This window comes from Mixophyes fleayi, chromosome 3, assembly GCF_038048845.1.
Source record: "Mixophyes fleayi isolate aMixFle1 chromosome 3, aMixFle1.hap1, whole genome shotgun sequence".
Taxonomy (NCBI): domain Eukaryota; kingdom Metazoa; phylum Chordata; class Amphibia; order Anura; family Limnodynastidae; genus Mixophyes; species Mixophyes fleayi.
Genome location: NC_134404.1, coordinates 204,986,161 through 205,008,539, shown reverse-complemented (window position 1 = coordinate 205,008,539; position 22,379 = coordinate 204,986,161). Strand labels below are relative to the sequence as shown.

The window sequence follows — 22,379 nt, the reverse complement described above, 5'->3', positions numbered from 1 at the left end:
TGACAACAGAGAGTAACATCAATAACCAGCAATGATTCCTGGGAGAGACAGGTATACACAGGGAACACCCAGGTGCCAGTGAAAGTTAGTGCAGCAGGTTAACTCCTAAGGAACTAGAAAGGTACAATAGCAGCACCTCTGGAGGATAGAGGTACTGCTGCAACACACAATAATAAAGTCTGATAATCCAGGAGGCAGGAGCTGCCAGGCAAAGCTGCATGCACTGCAAGTGGCTTGCAGGCAGATCCTGACACCTTGATTTTTGGGTGTCTGGTTGGTATGTGGGTGTTTTGCAGAACCAACAGCAAACAAGAATCATTATATAGGACCATTGAAGAAAGAAGATTTTATATTTCCAGATAAGCAAACTGTTGTCAATAATAGAGCTGGTTGGCTAAACTTACTGCACTATGGGGCATATTCAAATGTCCGCGGGATTGCCGAAAATCCCACGGTCCGCTCACGATTACCGATATTGCAGTAATCGTGTGCGGAAAAACATGTAATACGGTAATTTACTCGCTGTATTTTAGCTCGCAGCTCCCTGCCTACCCCTGTCCCGGCCGTCGCTATGGCGACCGGGACGTCACTTACGGGGGCTTGTCTTCCGTTGCCGGGGCAACGGATAGATGCTCCTCTCTCCAGCGCCGCGTCCCGGCATTGCAGGGCAGCCGGGCGCGTACACACCATCGGGGCAAGCCTGCGGGCTAATTTAAACAGCTAGATGTAATTAGAGAGCTGAGCTCTCATTAGTCTGCTTCAGTATTTAGGGCAATGAGGTCTGCTGCCTCATTGCTGGTTATAGCTTCTCCACTCCAGTCTGCTGACCTGCTTGTTCCCGTTCCTGTCTTCTGAACCTCTACTGATTTCCCGTGTATGACCCTTGGCTCTGAATTGGACTTCGCTTGTGTATCCTGTGACCCTGATCTCTGGCCTGTTTACCGTTTCTGCTATCCGCTTGTGACCCCTGACTTCGGCTTGTTTACTGGTACTGTTGTCTGCTGCCAGCCCTTGAACTCTGCGTGGACCTCACTCCGCTTGCCTGGGTTCTCCCCAGCCGGTACACACTTCACGACCATCAGGTGCTCCAGTGAACACCTGATTGGCAGAGTAGATTCCTGGTTGTGTTGTGCCGGCTTGAGGGGTTCCTAACATTATAACCAACCAAAACACTGAGACGAGGTTGTGATGGATGAAAGCGGATCCACACCGTCTCCGGCACAAGCCTAAGCAGGCCATGTTGAGTCCTTGTACCAGATGATCCAGGTATTGACTGAGCAGTTGTCCGTTCAAGAAGAAGCCGCGAAAACTTCACAACCCACTCCAAGTTCCAGCTGTGAACTTAAGGTGAATTTGCCGGATCGGTTCTCTGGAAATAGATCCCTGTTTCGGAATTTCAGGGAGAGCTGCAAGCTCTATTTCCGGTTGAGAACCCGCTCCTCTGGTTCAGAGCAACAAAGAGTCGGGATTATCATTTCCCTCCTACAAGGTGACCCCCAGTCCTGGGCCTTTTCTTTGCCACAGACCAGTCCTGCCATGCAGTCCGTAGATGCTTTCTTTGAGGCATTAGGTCTACTATATGATGACCCGGATCGAATGGCCTCCGCAGAAGCTCATCTACGGGCCTTGAAACAAGGCCGGCGGTCGGCAGAGGAATATTGCGCTGAATTCCGTAGATGGTCACCTGATAGTGGATGGAATGACCCCGCATTACGTAGTCAGTTCCGTCTCGGCCTGTCGAAACAGATTAAAGACTCTTTGGTGCAATATCCATCTCCTACTTCTCTGGAGGATCTGATGCACCTCTCCATCAAAATTTACAGAGCGGAAAACCAAAAAGGTGGCATCTTCACCTTCATCCGCCTTCATTTCTGTTTCCACGGATGGTGAGGAGCCTATGCAATTAGGAGCGTATCGTCTCTCCCCTAAGGAAAGAGACAGGCCACTTCTCCCGTTCCTTGCCAAATAAGCCGGGAAAAGAGCATACCTAGGGAACGAGGGGAAAGTTCACCTAGGTCTGCAGACTGTCTCCCCGAAAAATGCTGTATTGATCCCTGCACAGCTCACGTTCAGTGCTCGTACTGTGGACCTGTCGGCCTTCATTGATATGGAGCTGCAGGCAACTTCCTTGACATCGGGTTCACCTGCGCTGCTGAAATTCCAATGGTAAAACTCAATTCTGCTCTTACTGTCTGTGGCTTAGACGGAAGTCCATTGCCAGGTGGCAAGATTACCTGGGAGACTCCGCCACTACAGTTGAACATTGGCGCTCTCCACTTGGAGTCCATAGTCTTCCTCCTTATCGAATGTCCGTCAGTTCCTTTGATTCTGGGCCACCCCTGGCTATCCCGCCATAACCCTGTCATGGATTGGGTAAAAGGAGAAATTGTCCAGTGGAGCTCTCATTGTACACAGTCGTGCCTGACACTACCTCTGCGGGTGATTCAGCCTATTCCGGAGCAGCTTCCGTCACAGTATCATGACTTCTGGGATGTTTTCTCCAAAAAGGCTGCTGACACTCTACCACTGCACCGGGATTTCGACTGTGCCATTGAGCTGATTCCGGGCTCTAAATTACCCAAGAGACGCTTGTACTCTCTCTCCGGTCCAGAGACCAAATCCATGCAAGAGTATATTGACGAAAACCTGGAGAAAGGCTTCATCAGGCCATCCAAGTCCCCAGTAGGAGCAGGGTGCTTCTTTGTATCCAAGAAGGACGGTGGACTCAGACCCTGTATCGATTACCGAGGGCTGAATCTTATTACGGTTAAGAACACCTATCCCCTTCCTCTCATCTCCGTACTTTTTGACCAATTAAGAGGGGCAACTATATTCACAAAAAATGATCTTCGTGGTGCCTATAACCTCATACGTATTAGAGCAGGTGATGAGTGGAAAACGGAAATCAACACGCTCTCGGGCCACTACGAATATCTGGTCATGCCGTTTGGCCTTAGTAATGCCCCTGCAGTATTCCAGGATTTGATTAATGATGTGTTACGTGAGTTTCTGGGACACTTTGTTGTTGTCTACCTGGATGACATCCTCATATATTCAGATTCATTGTCAGTGCACCAGGATCATGTCAGACAAGTCCTACAGAAATTGCGGGATCATCATCTCTACGCTAAACTCGAGAAATGCGAGTTCGAGGTCCAGAAAGTATCCTTCCTAGGCTATATAATCTCCTTAGAAGGTTTCTCTATGGACCCAACTAAGGTTCAAGCAATCCTGGATTGGGTACAACCGAATAACCTCAAGGCGGTCCAGAGATTCCTGGGATTCGCCAATTATTACAGGAGATTTTTTGGCGGCTTTGCTGATATCGTGGCTCCTATCGTCACCTTGACCCGCAAGGGAAGTGATCCAGCTGTTTGGTCACCACAGGCAATAACTGCATTTGAAACCCTGAAGAAAGCTTTTGTGTCTGCTCAGGTCCTCAGACACCCGGATCCTAAGGTACCATTTATTCTTGAAGTAGATGCTTCTGACGTCGGTGCTGGGGCCATCTTGTCACAAAAAGATCCCCAGACCCACCGCTTACATCCATGTGCTTTTTTTCCCCCTCAGTTCTCCTCAGTGGAAACCAACTATGCCGTGGCAAACCGAGAACTGTTGGCAATTAAATGGGCCTTTGAGGAATGGCGACACTGGTTGGAAGGCGCTGCACACCAGATCTCCGTTATAACGGATCATAAAAATCTGCAGTATATACAGTCAGCCAAACGACTGAACCCCCGACAGGCTCGTTGGTCGCTGTTCTTCACTCGGTTTAACTTTATTATCACCTACCGTCTTGGGTCTAAAAATATCCAAGCAGACGCCCTGTCTAGAAGTTTCCTGGCACATCATGCTCTGGTTACTAGCCCAGAACCTATTGTTCCCATGTCCGTGATTCATGCTGGGTTAACCCAAGACCTAAGCTGCACCTTACAAAGATTTCAGAAATTGGCTCCTTATAATACTCCAGTAGGATGCTTGTTTGTCCCGGTGCATCTAAGGAAGGCAGTCCTTGCAGAAGCACACAATAATCAGACTGCTGGACATCCTGGAGTCTTCAAAACTTTGGAAATTCTTTCCCGTACGGTTTGGTGGCCATCTTTGTCTGCTGACGTCAAGGATCATGTCTTGTCTTGTCTTGTGCAAAATTCCTAGGACTCGTCCGGTAGGCCAGTTGGTTCCTTTGGCCATTCCTGCAAAACCATGGACACACTTGTCCATGGACTTTATAGTGGATCTGTCATTTTCTACAGGACACAATACCATTTGGGTCGTGGTAGACCGGTTTAGTAAGATGTCTCATTTCATTCCGTTAACCAGACTCCCTTCTGCTAGAGATTTGGCCGTCTTATTTATTCAACACATTTTCCGGCTCCATGGACTTCCTACTGACATCGTCTCTGATCGGGGGTCTCAGTTCATAGCACTGTTCTGGAAATCTTTCTGTACCTGTTAGGAACCCCTCCAGCCGGCACAACACAACCCAGAGTCTACTCTGCCAATCAGGTGTTCACTGGAGCCCCTGATGGTGGGGACAGAATGGGCTGCAGACTGACAGAGGGTCGTGAAGTGTGTACCGGCTGGGGAGAACCCAGGCAAGCGGAGTAAGGTCCAAGCAGAGGTCAAGGGCCGGCAGCAGGCAGCAGATCCGATAACAAGCCAAGGTCAGGGGTCACGAGCAGACAGGGAGGTTGGTATTCAAGCCAGAGGTCAGGGTCACGAGAACCACAGGCAGGGTCAAAATCCAGGCAAAGGGTCATACACGGGTATTCAGTAGAATTTCCAGCAGACAGGAACAAGGCAGAGAGCAGGTCAGCAGACTGGCAGACAGAAGCTATAACTGGCAATGAGGCAGCAGACCTCATTGCCTTAAATACTGACACAGACCAATCATGAGTTGATACACTCCTGCAGGCTAATTGCTTAGACAGAGCAGGGCCAATCAGGGCTTGACCCTGAAATACACAGTTGCAGGATAATGCCTGTAAATCCTGCCCTCCTCATGAATCAGTCTACCAGCTATCTGTTGCGCGCATGCCGGGACGCAGCGCTGAAGAGGCGCCCGGCCGTTGCATTGGCAACGGTTGGGGGTTGAAGGGAAAAGACGTCCCGGTCGTCATGGTGATGGCCGGGACTCTGGAGCGGGAAGGAAGCGAGCTGCGGCGGCTGTGAGTACCGCGGCGGCTCATGACAGTACCCTTCTCGGAATCAAGGTCAGTTTGTCATCCGCATATCACCCTCAATCAAATGGGCAAACCGAGAGGGTTAACCAGTCCTTGGAGAAGTTTTTACATTGCTACACATCAGAGTTCCATGACAACTGGTCTTCTTTATTACCCTGGGCGGAATTTGTCTACAATAATTCCTGTCACTCATCCACCTAAACCTCTCAGTTTTTTTGCAATTATGGTTTTCACCCCAGGTCTAACTCTTTATACTCACTCAAGTCCGTTGGTACCCAGGAGATCCGCTCCACTGCCAGGGATCTCAGAGTTATCTGGAAGAAGGTCCAGTCATCATTAAGACAAGCCTCATTTGTGTCAAAAAAAAATTCAGACGGTCATCGTACCATCTGCTCCCTCAAGGTGGGCCAGAAGGTTTGGTTGTCTACTAAAAATATCAGGCTTAGACAGCCTTGCAAGAAGTTGGGCCCTAAGTTCATCGGGCCAATTTCTATCGTCAAGCAGGTTAATTCTGTTGCGTTTAGGCTGAAAATTCCGAGCTCCTTAAGAATCCCCAACACATTTCATTGTTCGCTGTTGAAACCGGTACTATATCCTAACCAAACTCAGTCTTCAAGTGTGCCTGGGGGAGATTCAAGCAAACCACTAAGATACGTGGTCCAAAGGATCCTGGATTCTAAAAAAGTACAAGGGCAGGTGCACTTCCTGGTGCAATGGAGGAACCGCGGATTAGAAGAGCGGTCTTGGGTTCCGCGGAGACAACTCCATGCCCCAAAAAAGCTTAAAGAGTTCTTCAAAAAATTCCCTAGAAAATCGGGATGTTGGGGTGCCTTGACCCCTCCTCAAGGGGGGGTACTGTTATGAGCCGCGGCAGTACCCAGCCGCCGTGACTCTCCTACCTCCGTCCCGGCCGTCGCTATGGCGACCAGGACGTCACTTCCGGGGGCTTGGGTGCCGTTGCCGGGGCATCGGATAGACGCTCCTCTCTCCAGCACCGCGTCCCGGCATTGCAGGGCAGTCGGGCACGTGCGCAACATCGGGGCATGCCTGCGGGCTCATTTAAACAGCTGGATGTAATTAGAGAGCTGGGCTCTTATTGGTCAGCTTTAGTGTTTAGGGCAATAAGGTCTGCTGCCTCATTGCCGGTTATAGCTTCTGCACTCCAGTCTGCTGACCTGCTTGTTCCCGTTCCTGTCTTCTGAACCTCTACTGATTTCCCGTGTATGACCCTTGTTTCACTCACCGGACAGTGAGTGCCTCTGCGCTGGTGCGTGGTTCTCTATCCTTCCTGCCGGCGCCTGTCTTGAGCCGCGGCCATCCGCCATCTTGATGGACTGCGCATGCGCAGCATTCATAAACTCTTATGACCTTGCTTTTAACCTAATTGGTGGATAAATCACCTCTCCCTATTTAAGGCACCTGTGGCCACGGTATCGTTGCCTGATCTTGAGTCTCATTCCCTGTGAGTCTTTGAAGGTGTCTCCTGTGTCCTGCTCGTATCTTCAGTTTCCTGCTGGATTACTCGCTCTGCTCATCGGCGGTTCCCATACCCGCTACTGACTCCTGTGTCCTGCTCGTGTCTTCAGCTGTCTGCTGGATTACCTGCTCTGCTCATCGGCGGTTCCCATACCCGCTACTGACTCCTGTGTCCTGCTCGTGTCTTCAGCTGTCTGCTGGATTACCTGCTCTGCTCACCTGCGGTTACCATACCCGCTACAGTCTCTCAGCTCTCCTGCTGTGCCTGCATATCCTCTTTGGACAAGCTTCTCTACTCAGCAGCGGTATGCATACTTGTTATTGACTTTTAGCTGTTATCCTGCATATCCGCTTTGGACACGCTTCTCTACTCAGCAGCGGTATTCATACCCGCTATAGACTATTAGCCTTTACGCTGCATATCTGTTTGAACAAGCTTCTCTACTCAGCAGCGATATGCATACTTGTTATTGACTATCAGTTGTTATCCTGCATATCCGCTTTGGACAAGTCTCTCTACTCAGCAGCGGTATACATACCCGCTATAGACTATTAGCTGTGATGCTGCATATCTGTTTGGGACTAGCTCCTCTGCTTTCCAATTGTATTTATACAGTTATAGACTCTTACCACTCCTCCACTTACAAGTCTTCACCTCATCACAGCAGTGGTACAACTTGCTATACGCAGACCACTGACTCTCCTGCTACCTACCTACACCTGGACAAGTCTTCCCTTCACAGCAGTGGTACAACTTGCTATACGCAGACCACTGACTCTTCCGCTACCTACCTGCACCTGGACAAGTCTTCTCATCACAGCAGTGGTATAACTTGCTATACGCAGACCACTGACTCTCCCGCTACCTATCTGCACCTGGACAAGTCTTCCCTTCACAGCAGTGGTACAACTTGCTATACGCAGACCACTGACTCTCCCGTTACCTACCTGCACCTGGACAAGTCTTCTCATCACAGTAGTGGTACAACTTGCTATCCGCAGACCACTGACTCTCCCGTTACCTTCCTTCACCTGTTCACGTCCACTCTACTCTCCTACCAGTACAGCTGCAAGTCGCTGACTCTCCTACCAGTATAGCTGCAAGTCACTGACTCTCATCTATTCCATTGGCATTCTCTCTCCATCTGCTGTTATATACGTTCCTAATATTCACCCTACTGCCCAGAGTTTCGCTGTGTAAACTTCGCCCCTCTGGTAAGCATTGTCAACTGGTGAATCCTGGGCAGAACTCCTAGTGCCCGTGACACCTTGGCTCTGAATTGGACTTCGCTTGTGTATCCTGTGACCCTGATCTCTGGCCTGTTTACCGTTTCTGCTATCCGCTTGTGACCCCTGACCTCGGCTTGTTTACTGGTACTGTTGTCTGCTGCCGGCCCTTGAACTCTGCGTGGACCTCACTCCACTTGCCTGGGTTCTCCCCAGCCAGTACACACTTCACGACCCTCTGTCAGTCTGCGGCCCAGTCTGTCCCCACCATCAGGGGCTCCAGTGAACACCTGATTGGCAGAGTAGATTCCGGGTTGTGTTATGGCAGCTGGAGGGGTTCCTAACAAAATCCAGCTACAAATTACTGTATTACATGTATTAGTTTTTCCGCGACGGGATTTTCGGCGATCCCGCCGACAATTTAATATGCCCCTATATGTGCTCTGCTGCTTTTCCTTTTCTATTAGATACACTGTTGTTCTTTTTGGGAGAGAAGCTGCAGAGTTATCTTTGGGACTCATTATATATTGCAGTGGTTGGAGCACGCAATAGGACTTATCAGTCTGTATATATAAATATATATATATGCAATACTTATATGATAAATATCTTATTTGTATCATCTTGATTTAACTTGCATCAAGAAAACTTTATTGTCTTTTATTTTCGTATTTTCTTATGTTTAACTACTAACACTATGTCCTAACAATTCACATTACACATTTAAAACCTTGCGCCCAAGACATAATTTTTCTGAATCTGCTAGAAAGGGCAGAGTATTCACTTCTTATTAAGGCAGCATTATGCTCAGCAATACCAGACAGATGCCTCGCTGTAAAACCAATGCAGTTTGCGGTGTGAAACCCGTGTGCTTTGTCAATTTATACAGTACACTGAAAAGCTCTGCGCACCATACTCGTATGTACTCGTGTCATTAACTGTAGCATCTTTACCACACAGAAGGCAGCAATTAGTCAGATAAAGTTGTGTGGGTAACAGAACAGATGACCAGACACATATGTAGGGGAAGCATAGTGGCCTAGTGGTTAGCACCTCTGCCTCACAGCACTGTGGTCATGAGTTCAATTCCCAACCATGGCCATATCTGTGTGGAGTTTGTATGTTCTCCCCGTGTTTGCGTGGGTTTCCTCCGGGTGCTCCAGTTTCCTCTCACACTCCCAAAAACATGCTGCCAGGTTAATTGGCTGCTATCAAAAATTGACCCTAGTCTCTGTCTATCTCCCTCTTTGTCTGTGTGAGTGTGTGTCTATATTAGGAAATTTAGACTGTAAGCTCCAATGGGGCAGGGACTGATGTGAATGAGTTCTCTGTACAGCACTGCAGAATTAGTGGCGCTATATAAATAGATGATGATGATATGTGTAAAGCACTGTCTGAGGCATGTGGTTAACCAACAACACATTTTACTTAGCAGAGTGTTAGATGTATTTTCTGTGTAGAAGCTGTTCTACGTCAGTTGTGGCCACCATATACACGAACACTAGAACACGAGGACACGAAGACATGCACTGACACTGGAGGGAAGTAGGTTCAGAGAAAATCTGAGGAAAAACTACTTCACAGAAAGGGTAGTGGATACATGGAATAGCCTCCCAACAGAGGTGGTAGAGGCTAATACAGTAGAGCAGTTTAAACATGCTTGGGGTAGACATAAGAATATCCTTATAAAGTATAAAGGATCAAATACGGTTTAAGGTACTGTCAGTTAATAAAAAAAAATGGGCAGACTATATGGGCCAAGTGGTTCTTAACTGCCGTCAAATTCTATGTTTCTATGTTTGTAACTGTTAACCGGCAGATCTGGTACATCTAGGCACCTATTTAATAAAATAATTTCTGAACAACCCCCCCCCAGTGCTGTAATTAGTGGCATAGCTACTAGCTTGGCAGCACGGTGGTGTAGTGGTTAGCATTGCTGCCTTACAAAGCTGGGATAATGAGTTGTATTTTGACCAGGATTCTATCTGTGTGGAGTTTGTATGTTCCCCAGTGAATCCTTTGGGTGTTCTAGTTTGCTCCAAAACTCCAATGACATACTGCTAAATTAATTGTATTCTAACAAAATTGCTGCTAGTCTGTATGTGTGTGTGGGAGGGAATTTAGACTGTAAGCTCCAAAGGGGCTGGGACTGATTTTAATGACTGGATAGTGTGGAGGTCCCTCTATTATTCGCACAACCTTCGATGTTCATGTTCATATTACTGTGATAATATCATAAAATATATATATATATATATATATATATATATATATATATACACAAGTTAACCCGTGCATGATACTCATGCATTTTTTTGTCAAATAATGTCAGTATACCAAATTTCAGGTCATTCGGATGAGCCCTTTCTGAGAAAATAGTTTTTTCCACAGACACACACACACTAACACACGCCGCTACACATGCAGGGGCGGATCTAGAAAATGTTTGTTCCCCGGGGGGATGTTAGGGCGGGGCGATTTAGGCCCCACCCCCTTTCCGACTTCTGAGGCTGCCGGGGGCTGCACAGTATGTGCAGGTCCGCTCGGCAGTGACAGGCAGGGACAGTGTGCTGCACGGCTGCTCCGATTGTGTGTATATATATATATATATATTTTTTTATTTACTTTATTTGTAAACGGGAAAGAAGATGTTAGTGACAACATTAAATTAACCATATGAACATAGCAGGGTGAGAGGGAGGTATTCGGTGCAGGAAAAACAAGGACCCAGAATACACTGCAGAGAGAACATAGAGGGAAGCTTAGAACCCTCGCTGTGGATCTTATTGGTCGGGTATAGAAATTACTTAACCCTGAACAGATATGTGCATGACATGACACACACGCATGATTTTAAGTGCGTCGGCTTATGGCCTCTTTTCTCATAGTCTCTGTAGAGAGCTGTGTAATATATTCGGCTCTATATAAATAAAATATAATAATAATTCATACATAGCATATCACTGCCTGTCCCATTGATTAGTGTAACTGTACATAGCTGGTACTGTATTTGGACATACAATGGAGGTGTTCTACTGTAAAGTAGGCCGGTTATCCATAGCAAATTCATTGACCCAAAGGCAGGACCTGATCAATCAATAGACTAAGCATGCTGCAGCTTAAGGCGCAGGGTTTTGGGGTGTGCCAATGGATTTTTATACTTTATGTGGCCCCAGCAGTCACCATTACATGACAGGGAGTCTAGCAGTAAATCAGTTTGCTGTTAGCTGCCTGTCCATGTAAGCCACGGTTCTCAGTCTGTGAGATAAGGATTACCACTTCTCACAAGACCGATCTGATTTGCTAATGAAATGGCTGTAGAGTGGTTAAACGTCTGGGGGTGGGGCGATGAATTGTCTGAGGGTTAATGAATTGGCAGGAGGGGACATGAATTGGGTGTGGGGTGATGAATTGGCTGGGGATGAAATGGCTGAGGGGTGCTGAATTGGTTTGGGGATGGGGTTGTGAATTGGCTGGAGGGCAGTTTTAAAAATAGATCCACTTTCAAGTGACATGTTGGGGGTGTTAATTTAAAGAAATCCTCTTCATTGACATGTGCTCTATGATTCTATTGGCTAATTAAGTCATATTACATCTAATTAACTTTGGCACCTATAGACTCACGATTTGGCATAAATTGGCTGAATGGGTGTAGGACATTATATGGTTGGGGGGGCATGATATGGGTGGGGACAGGGTATGATCTTTGAATTGTGTGTCGGTCACAAGGATGCTCCCAGTATTGTTCTCTGTGGTTGCTGCAGTCACTAGAATGCTAAATACTAGTCAGATGGGGCTGGTAGAGGTTTGTAGTTGATTATAGCTCTTTGGCAACAACTTTTCATGTATTTTATTGTCAATATATGACAGTTCTAAGGCGCAGTTTTATTTGGCCATAATGGAATATTGTGATTGAACTAAAGAGTCTAATCATTCAGGGTTTGTTAAAATTTTGCATTATAATAGAAGTTTTGGTACATTTTCATAAAAAGACCCCGACTACAACAAAGCTGCTAGAGAGAATAGCAGGTAGTCAAACTGCTACAGCAGGTAAGAGAGAATGGTCCAAATCTGTATGCTGGAAAATAGTATTAAATATTCTTTTAATTAATTTGGGGGGTCACTATGGGTGTAATAGCCCAGGGTAGCCAGAACCCTTACTACGGCCCTGCCCAAACTTCCAAACCAAGAGTTCCCACACATACCAAAATTTCATTATTATGTAGATATCATCTAGTTTGCAGGTTTAACAAGAATTCTGAAGGAGGTGAAGCAATTTTTTTTTTCCAAGACAGAAAAGGCGCACACATTATCCACCAGCTGACTGCTCCTGACCATTGCTCCGTCAGACCATGACCTAAATGCCCATGGTGACAATTCCGGTGGAAAGTCTGGCTTGAAGGTTAAGGGAGTGAGAAGGGATGATAGAGAAGATATACATTTTAATGTCCATAGTCTGGTGCAGCAATGAAGAGTTGGACCAATGGTGGGATGGGATGAGTATGGTAAATTGACCCTCTATCATGACCCATTGTTTAGAGTCAATTGCTCTAATCCATTCTAATATCCTATTAAGTAGCATGGTCTGGTAGTATTTGAAGAACAGAGGTAGTTGCAGACCTCCCTGTGTTTTCTGCCTATAGAGGATGTTGTGACAAAATCTAGAGGATTTCCCCACCCACAACAAATTCCTTTAGAGATCAGTAAAATATCTGGGAGGAATGTAGATAGAGAGTGTATTAAGGAGATACAGAAACTTTTGTAGGGTGTTCATTTTATTGATGTTGATTGGCATCATTCAGGAGAATCCCAGAGACTGGCAGTTCCTAAACTCCGTGTGGAACTTAGAAATCGAGGGGATAAAATTAGCTTTGTACATGTTAGAGAGATCATTAGCTAATAATACCCCAAGATATTTGATGTGACTGGGGTGCCTGGTAAAAGGGACTGAATGTTGGAGCCCCTCTAGAGCGGGTGGCGATATCAGACCCATAGATTTGACATAATTTATTTTAGACGCAAAATAGTACCAAATGGCTTGATGTCAGGTTCCGTCTCCGCGCTCTCCACAGGCGCCGGAGACGGGCACCTTCTCTCCGCAATCCATGTCCTGTTGCCTAGCAGCAAAACTCTATCTCTATTCACCTGTCTGCAGCCAGCATGTCTAAACCGCCTAAATCTCCCTAACCATATCAGGAGGCACCTTAGAGTACTTAAAGCAGCCTCTGACACATGTCCAGTGCCAGAGTATTGGTTCTACCCTGCTCCAGCATTTAGTTTGCATTCCTGTTCCTGAACTCCTGTGTATAGACTTTTTGGCTTGTTTGACCTCTCTTTCGGATTTCCCTTGTACTTCGCTGCCCGCACTGTTATTGACCTTTGGACCGTCCCTGACTACTCTTGCCTACTCTCCGTGGTACCTCGCTTCCTTGGTTTCGACTTGGCCTGTCTGACTACCCTATTCGCTGCACTGGTGACTTCCAGGGAGAACCGCGACCTGCACATCGCACGCAGCCAAGCCCAAACCTCCTTGCGGGGGTCCCTGGTGAACACCGGTGGTGTGTTAGACTCCGCGCCTCTCAGGTTAGTAGCGCTAATATCAGTCGGTGATATTCGCTGTGTAAAAGTGTGACAGAATACTCTGGCCATGAGCGGACCGGAAGAACCTTCGGCCCGCGACTTATTACTTCACCTAGGTCAGAGAGTGGAACGACAAGAATCTAACCAGGCACAATTATTGCAATGCATTCAGGGAGTCATCTCCCATCTGGACTCCTTACAAGCATCGCCACCTACCACTTCCTCGGCCGCCACATCCTCTGCTGCATCAGATCCTACCGTCCCTGCTAGGGGTGCTGCCGTCAGAGGCCTCCGTCTTCCTCCTCCCGAGAAATACGATGGCGATCCGCTGAAGTGCCGTGGATTCTTCAACCAGTGCTCTATTCAATTCGAATTGGTTGCGGAGAATTTCTCGTCAGAAAGAGCTAAAGTGACCTATTTGATTTTGCTCCTCTCAGGGCAAGCATTGGCCTGGGCTGGCCCTCTCTGGGAACGGGATGACCCTATACTGCAAAATTCTGTGGTCTTCATTGAGAGGTTCCGAAAAGTATTTGACGAACCCGGAAGAGTTTCTTCAGCTGCATCCGGTCTCCTAGGGTTACGCCAAGGCTCCCTTACAGCAGGACATTATGCGGTACAATTTAGGACTCTAGCAGCTGAAATCCGATGGAACGATGAAGCTCTCATCACTACCTTCTGGCAAGGCCTTAATGATCGCATAAAGGATGATTTAGCCTCTCGTGACCTCCCTCCCAACCTGGACGACCTCATATCCCTCTGTATCAAAGTGGACATTCGCCACAGGGAACGGGCTCTCAAACGGGATCGCACTCGCCGACCTTTTCCTCGGTTGGCACTCAACGTTATCCCTCCTACTCCACCCTTGGAGGAGCCCATGCAGATCGGTCGTTCCCGTCTCTCTCCAGAGGAACGTGAAAGACAAATGAGGAACCGCCTCTGTTTATATTGTGGTGAACCAGGTCATCTCCTCTCCGTTTGTCCCAAGAGGCCGGGAAAATGCCACCTCCTAGGTGATAATAGGGGGGGTCAACCTAGGACCCCAGTGCCTTTCTCCCTACTCTCGGAAGGAGTCAGAGTTTTTGATGCCTGTCACCTTGGTTTCCCCCAATGGCCCATTTCCCACCTGGGCCTTTGTGGACTCGGGGTCCGCAGGGAACTTTATTTCCTCCAAGTTAGTGACTGAGCTCCGTCTCAATACGATACCGTTGACCCAACATTTGATGCTCACGGCAGTTGATGGGAATAGAGTCTCCAATGGCTCAATCTCTCTCTCTACTCTTCCACTTCAGATGGAAGTAGGAGCGCTTCATTCTGAGTTCATAAGTTTTTTTGTGCTTTCACAGTCCATTAACCCTATCATCCTGGGGTTACCCTGGCTTAAACTTCACGCTCCACAATTTGACTGGCAACGCACACAAGTTATCCGCTGGAGTCCCTCCTGCAACAAGAAGTGCCTGAGATCCGTTTCTCCATTGAAATCCAAGCTGGCCTGCCTCTGCACATCTTCCCTGGTTGGTCTTCCTGAAGCTTACTCTGGGTTTTCTGATGTATTTTCTAAAACCGCTTCTGAACTCCTTCCTCCCCATCGGCCTTGGGATTGCCCTATCGACCTTATCCCTGGAAAAAGTATTCCTAGAGGCAGGGTATATCCTCTGTCTTTACCCGAGACACAAGCTATGTCCGAGTATGTTGCCGAGAACCTCAAGAGGGGATTCATCAGGAAGTCATCTTCTCCAGCAGGTGCAGGCTTCTTTTTTATAAAGAAGAAGGACGGTTCTCTCAGACCGTGTATTGATTACAGGAGACTAAAAGCCATCATGATTAAAAATCATTACCCTCTTCCTTTAATTTCGGAACTCTTTGACCGTATTCGAGGGGCACAAATTTTCACTAAGTTGGACCTCAGAGGGGCCTACAACCTGATCAGAATTCGCAGAGGAGACCAGTGGAAAACCGCATTTAATACCAGAGACGGCCACTATGAATACCTGGTGATGCCTTTTGGGCACTGTAACGCCCCAGCCGTCTTTCAAGACGGTGGTTATATATTTGGATGACATCCTAATTTTTTCACAAGACCTGCCTACTCACATTCTGCATGTCAAAGAAGTTCTTTCTCGTTTACGTTCTAATCACTTGTTCTGCAAATTAGAGAAGTGTCTCTTCAATTGCTCTCAAGTTCCGTTCCTGGGGTATATAGTTTTGGGTTCTGGCCTTCGGATGGATCCCAGCAAATTGGAAGCTATTCACAATTGGCCTCAGCCTTCTGGTCTCAAAGCTACCCAGCGTTTTATTGGTTTTACGAATTACTATCGCCAATTCATCAAGGGATTTTCCACGCTAATCTCTCCCATTACTCTTCTTACTCGGAAGGGTGGTCAATCTAAATCCTGGCCACCAGAGGCTGTACAAGTTTTCCTAGCCATTAAGAAGGCCTTTATGCTTGCACCCGTCTTATCCCAACCCGATCAAAACAAACCGTTCTTCCTGGAGGTCGACGCATCCTCTGTTGAGATTGGAGCGGTGCTGTCTCAAAAGAATTCTGCAGGTCTTCCCATCCCTTGTGGTTTCCTGTCTAAAAAGTTCTCCGCCAGTGAGGCCAACTATGGGATTGGTGACAAAGAACTTCTCGCCATCAAGACCGCCTTAGAGGAATGGCGCTACCTGTTGGAGGGGGCACGCTTTCCCATCACGGTGTTTACGGATCATAAAAATCTCACCTACTTACAGTCTGCACAATGCCTGAACCCTCGCCAGGCCCGCTGGTCGCTATTCTTTAACAGATTCCAGCTGATATTGACCTTCCGGCCCGATACCAAGAATTTGCGTGCTGACGCACTGTCCAGATCTTTTGATTCCTCTGATGTCTCATCACCCATGCTTGCTAAACCTATCCTCAATCCCTCCACGATTCTAGCCTTGACCAATTCTTCATCTAAGACTCCTCCTCCTGGTCGTTCTTTTGTACAGGAACATCTACGCATTAAATTCCTAAGATGGGCTCATAACGCCAAATTCGCTGGTCATGCTGGGGTTAAGAAGACAGTTGTTCTTCTATCTCGCCTTTATTGGTGGCCCTCATTGCCCTCGGATGTCCATAAATTCATCCGTGCTTGTGAGGTCTGCGCCCAACACAAGACCCCGAGGAGACCCCCTGCCAGTCTTCTCCATCCTCTGCCTATTCCGGACCTTCCATGGCTCAGTATCAGCATGGATTTCATTACAGACCTTCCTGCCAGTCATGGCTTTAACACCATCTGGGTGGTGGTGGACCGCTTTTCGAAATTAGCCCACTTCATTCCCCTCAAGGGATTACCTTCTGCCTCCCAGCTGGCTCTCCTGTTCATCCGAGAGATTTTTCACCTTCGCGGCTGCCCGAGGGACATCATTTTTGATCGTGGAGTCCAATTTGTCTCCCAATTCTGGAGATCCTTTTGCAAACAGCTTGGGATCAGCCTAAAATTCTCCTCCGGGTACCACCCGCAAACTAATGGGCAGACTGAACGGACCAATCAGGACCTGGAGGCATTTCTGAGGTGCTACTGTTCGGATCAACAGTCGTCCTGGAGTGAACCTTTACCCTGGGCAAAGTTTACCAATAATAACCACCAACACGAGTCCACGGGTAACTCTCCCTTCTTTACCATCTACGGGAGACATCCCATTCTCCCCACCTTCTCTGATCTTTCTGATTCCTCGGTACCTGCTGCGCAGAATATGGTACACAATTTTTCTCAAATTTGGTCCCAAATATGTTCCAGATTACTAAAAGCTTCTGACCGTTACAAACACTTTTCAGATCGGCATAGAATGAATATCCCTGTACTTCGGGTAGGAGACAAAGTCTGGTTAGCTACCCGCAACCTCAGACTCAAGGTTCCCACTATGAAATTACCTCCACGCTATATTGGACCCTTTTCCATCTCTCATGTGATCAACCCTGTCACTTACAGACTTCATCTACCAGCTTCCCTGCGGATTCATAATACCTTCCATATATCTCTGCTTAAACCACTCATTCTCAACGAATTCTCCAGCAAAACCTCTCCACCTCCTCCTGTCAAGAATATTCATGGTGAAGAATTTCTGGTAGAACGCATTCTGGAATCTCATATCTCTAGAGGAAAACGCCAATTTCTCATCCATTGGAAGGGCTACGGCCCAGAGGAGAGATCTTGGGTCTATGAAGAGGATATTTATGCTCCACGTCTGTTGGCAAGATTTCTGCGGCATTCCTGCACCACGCGTAAGAAAGAAGGGGAGGATACTGTCAGGTGCCGTCTCCGCGCTCTCCACAGGCGCCGGAGACAGACACCTTCTCTCCACAATCCACGTCCTATTGCCTAGCAGCAGAACTCTATCTCTACTCACCTGTCTGCTGTTGATTGGCATCATTCAGGAGAATCCCAGAGACTGGCAGTTCCTAAACTCCGTGTGGAACTTAGAAATCGAGGGGATAAAATTAGCTTTGTACATGTTAGAGAGATCATTAGCTAATAATACCCCAAGATATTTGATGTGACTGGGGTGCCTGGTAAAAGGGACTGAATGTTGGAGCCCCTCTAGAGCGGGTGGCGATATCAGACCCATAGATTTGACATAATTTATTTTAGACGCAAAATAGTACCAAATGGCTTGATGTCAGGTTCCGTCTCCGCGCTCTCCACAGGCGCCGGAGACGGGCACCTTCTCTCCGCAATCCATGTCCTGTTGCCTAGCAGCAGAACTCTATCTCTATTCACCTGTCTGCAGCCAGCATGTCTAAACCGCCTAAATCTCCCTAACCCAATCAGGAGGCACCTTAGAGTACTTAAAGCAGCCTCTGACACATGTCCAGTGCCAGAGTATTGGTTCTACCCTGCTCCAGCATTTAGTTTGCATTCCTGTTCCTGAACTCCTGTGTATAGACTCCTTGGCTTGTTTTACCTCTCTGCTGGATTTCCCTTGTACTTCGCTGCCCGCACTGTTATTGACCTTTGGACCGTCCCTGACTACTCTTGCCTACTCTCCGTGGTACCTCGCTTCCTTGGTTTCGACTTGGCCTGTCTGACTACCCTATTCGCTGCACTGGTGACTTTCAGGGAGAACCGCGACCTGCACATCTCACGCAGCCAAGCCCAAACCTCCTTGCGGGGGTCCCTGGTGAACACCGGTGGTGTGTTAGACTCCGCACCTCTCAGGTTAGTAGCGCTAATACCAGTCGGTGATATTCTCTGTGTAAAAGTGTGACACTTGATTTCTAACAACAATTTCTTCAACGAAATCACAGGATTGGTGATGATTGCCAGTAGGTCAGCTGCAGATACCACCAGTTTATGTACCCCCCGGCACTCTGGACAGATCAGAGTTGATTCCAATGGACCTGGCCAAGGCCAAATTCAGGGGGAAAGCTGGCAACCTTGCCATATCCTATGCTTTAAAGAGAACATGTCAGAAAGGGAGCCATTGACTTTAAATCGAGCCACTGGGATCCTTATAAAGGCCTCTTGTGTTTCTATCGTAAGGCCCTTGTCTTCATTCTTGATCAAATCTTTTATATTTTATTTGCCTCCAATGAGCCTATGGTGTTATATATCTTATATTCTCTTTCTGATTATTTCCCCTTTTCCAGGTATCTTTATTATGTAGCTTGTGGAAATGATCACTACCTTTTGCTGTATTTTGTGGTTTGGCCCTCAAACTGTCTCTTATTGCCAGGATTTTTTGCATATTTCACTTCATCCTTTAATATTATTTCTATTTGTGAAAATCTACTGCACTATTTTAAACGGAGCCTGTATGTTCATCATATCCCTTTCTTTCCTGCATCTAACTTATTGAGTGCCTGTTTTATAATTAAAATTTGTTTATCTCTATTGTATTTATTATATTTTTCTAGGTAATTACCTTCTTACTTTTATTGAGCCGTTGGATAATTCCTTCTTCCATCTCTCTAAAATATTCAAGATCAGAAAACAGAGAAACTAATGATTTGATCTCTTGTTCTAAATGTATTGAATCTTTTCTCCTGAAGTTCCTTATAAAGATATATTTTTGCAATATCACACTTTGTCATTGTTTTTTTTTGCATTGAGGTATTGTTGGATGTTTTAAGCAGTATTAAGAAGGAAACATCAAAGGATAAAGAATCATCTAACATCCTTTTATGACCTATAAATGAACACATCACAAACTTAAATGTGAGTTTAACTCACTAACATCTATTTATTTTTGTTTGTTTTTAGTTTATTAGACTATGTTGTTTTTGTTAAAAAAAAAATTGCGTTATCGATTGATGTGTTCCTATGTATTGATTAGTTTATTGAATCTTCCTGAGTCTGAAAACCAATTGGAGGATATATATCTTCTGAAAAAAAAAGATTCTTTTAAGTTTGCACTTCTTCATTGGAATATTATTTGTATATTTTAGCATTATGTTTGTGTCTCCCTTAATGTGTTCTTCATGTGGTTACGGGTGCTGTCCTATATAGCATGGAGTAATTGGGAAAAATGGATATAGATATAGAAAGCGTTATAAAAGATGACTATGATGACTTCAGTCTACGTTTTAACTTTGTTTAAAAAATAAATATATAAATAAACAAACACATTTAATAAAAAATTGTGTGACCAGTTAAAAAAAAATCCATCCTGCACTAGACCACCAGCCCCAGGCTCCCCCGACTGGCCATGTAACACTATGATGGAGACCTGCAGAGTGGGATCCCCCTGTTATAATGTGAACCAGACCCACCCTGGTCTAGGCCCTCTATGAGGGGAAGCTGCAAACAAATGATCACTGAACAGTGCTGAGGTCAAGAGTCTGATTCCACCCAAGGTCCAATCTGTTTGTAGTTTGTATTTCTCCCCTTTCTTTATGTGATACGGAATATAGACTCTAAGCTCTACTGCGACATGGACCGATGTGAATGATAAATATTTTTCTATACCGTGCTGCATAACATAGTGGTGTTATAGAAAAAATAATAATAATAATAATGATAAAAAATTATTTTGACTCTCGGGTTGCCACCCCAATTGTCCTAGTGTAATGGGACTGGAGTCACTAGCAACTTGCCCCATTATAGTAAAATGTAATAAATGTAATAAGTACATTAATAAAATATACACAATGGTAACAAAAGGTTAACCGAGCATAAAAAATTAATATTTAAATAAAGAAACTCCTCTTATATAAAAAAATAATTTATTCCTCATTGGTGGAACAGCAACAGCACATGTATCTGAAAAAGAAGGAAGAAGGAAAAAAATGAGACGTGCTAACAATCGGAGAATTGCTCTGTATAAGTAATTGTTTCATACAAGAGACAATTTGTTTTGAGACACTGTAAAGATTTTTATACATACTATATTTAAACTTAAGAACTAGTGTTATGAGCCCATAGTATTATTCTTGTTACCCACATGTCCTTATACCTAATACATGTGTTCTGATTATTTAATCATCTCATCTTTCAGATACTTGGTTCCTTGACATCCACAGTACCTGGGATTCATACTCCTAGATCCCTGTGGTGTCTGCAGGATTCTGGATTGGGATGAGGTCATCTAGGTTTATGGCTTTATTTGATAGGATTAGTTGTGGGAGCTATCTAGCTGGTTGATGCTATTTAATGATCAGGGGCAGGCAAGTAGAGTACAGCAGGGGCATGTAAGTGGGCCCCTACCATTGCATCCCCCGGTGGGCCCTTCATGTCCCAGTCCGACACTGCACATGTAAGTGTAACACACACCCTGGAGATGTGGTCAAGTCAGACTTGGCTGCATTTAGTGTATAGATGTTTGCTGACGATGATGACAGTATCTGATGTATATTAAGTGTGTGTAATAATTATATAGATTTACATATGATTCCCCAACCAGAATAAGTATTCAGCACCCGTGCTATAGCTTGGGCTGGTTAACATTACAGCAGGAGTCTCATAATGTGACACCAGACCTGGCCTGGACAACATGGGGTGGGATTCCCTAAGTAAAAAATATATGGAAACCACAGGGCAACGAAGCCCTGGGGTAAATAGCATTGGGGGATTTCCTGGCACCCCTTAGGGGCAATAAGAGTAGGAAGTAAGCACCAGTTGTCCAGAAACTACCCAGCCCAAGAATGGATTAGTTGAGGGCCAAGGACATGGTATGCTTCCACTGATTACCAGGCTGGTCCCGCTCCCAGGAGGAGTTACCTTAGAAGGGACCATACCACAATGATTACTCACCTTGCTATTGACTGGAAGACATTCCGGAGTCTGCTCCAGATTCTGACCCTGTTAACACGAAGGAAGATTGTCGGTTTTACAGAAGTGCCTTACATAATAGCTGTATTATAGTTCAGAAGAAAGAAATCAGACTTGGAGGGACAGATTTTGTGGGGTCTGGCTGGGGTTAGGTACAGTCTGTATAGTAATGTAACCTTTATCTCTGTGCCATGGAGGCACTTAGACATAATTGGCTTGATTCATGTTCGGACGCAACCTGCTTGCAACTTGTTTTTAAAAAAAGAGCACGAAACTTGAGCACAGTTTAAATCCAAGCGGATGTCAAGATACAATTTGAATCTGGGTGTAAGTACGCTCTACCTGAAGTTGTTAACAGACAGAACAGTGCAGGATACACACATGCACAATATACAGTCCCATCAGAAGACATGCAAAAAAATAAGTCTTTAAAATAAATTAACAACTCATAATACTATAATCATTAATACCAATGTTTTGAAAAAAATAGTTTTTTCTTTTCTTTTTTCCATTAAATACAAAAATCTGAATGTTCTTAATGCGTACTGTACATACCACTTACACCTGTAGCTGGTGTAAATGATACGAATAAAAAAAGCATACTTACGAGATACCTGGGAATTGCGCAGTCGTAATTGTCATTTAAATTTGGACATGAATTGCATACAATTCCATTAATTGA

The 22,379-nt window shown here is 45.8% G+C and overlaps 1 long non-coding RNA gene across 1 annotated transcript; it reads right to left on the bottom strand.

Annotated features, from left to right (window-relative positions):
* Window positions 1–20,642: 20,642 nt before the first annotated feature.
* LOC142142859 (uncharacterized) lies at window positions 20,643–21,842 on the bottom strand. The gene is made up of 2 exons (XR_012689365.1): window positions 21,680–21,842; window positions 20,643–20,689 (listed from the first exon to the last, which is right to left on the bottom strand). It is a non-coding gene; the product is annotated as an uncharacterized LOC142142859 (long non-coding RNA).
* Window positions 21,843–22,379: the final 537 nt, after the last annotated feature.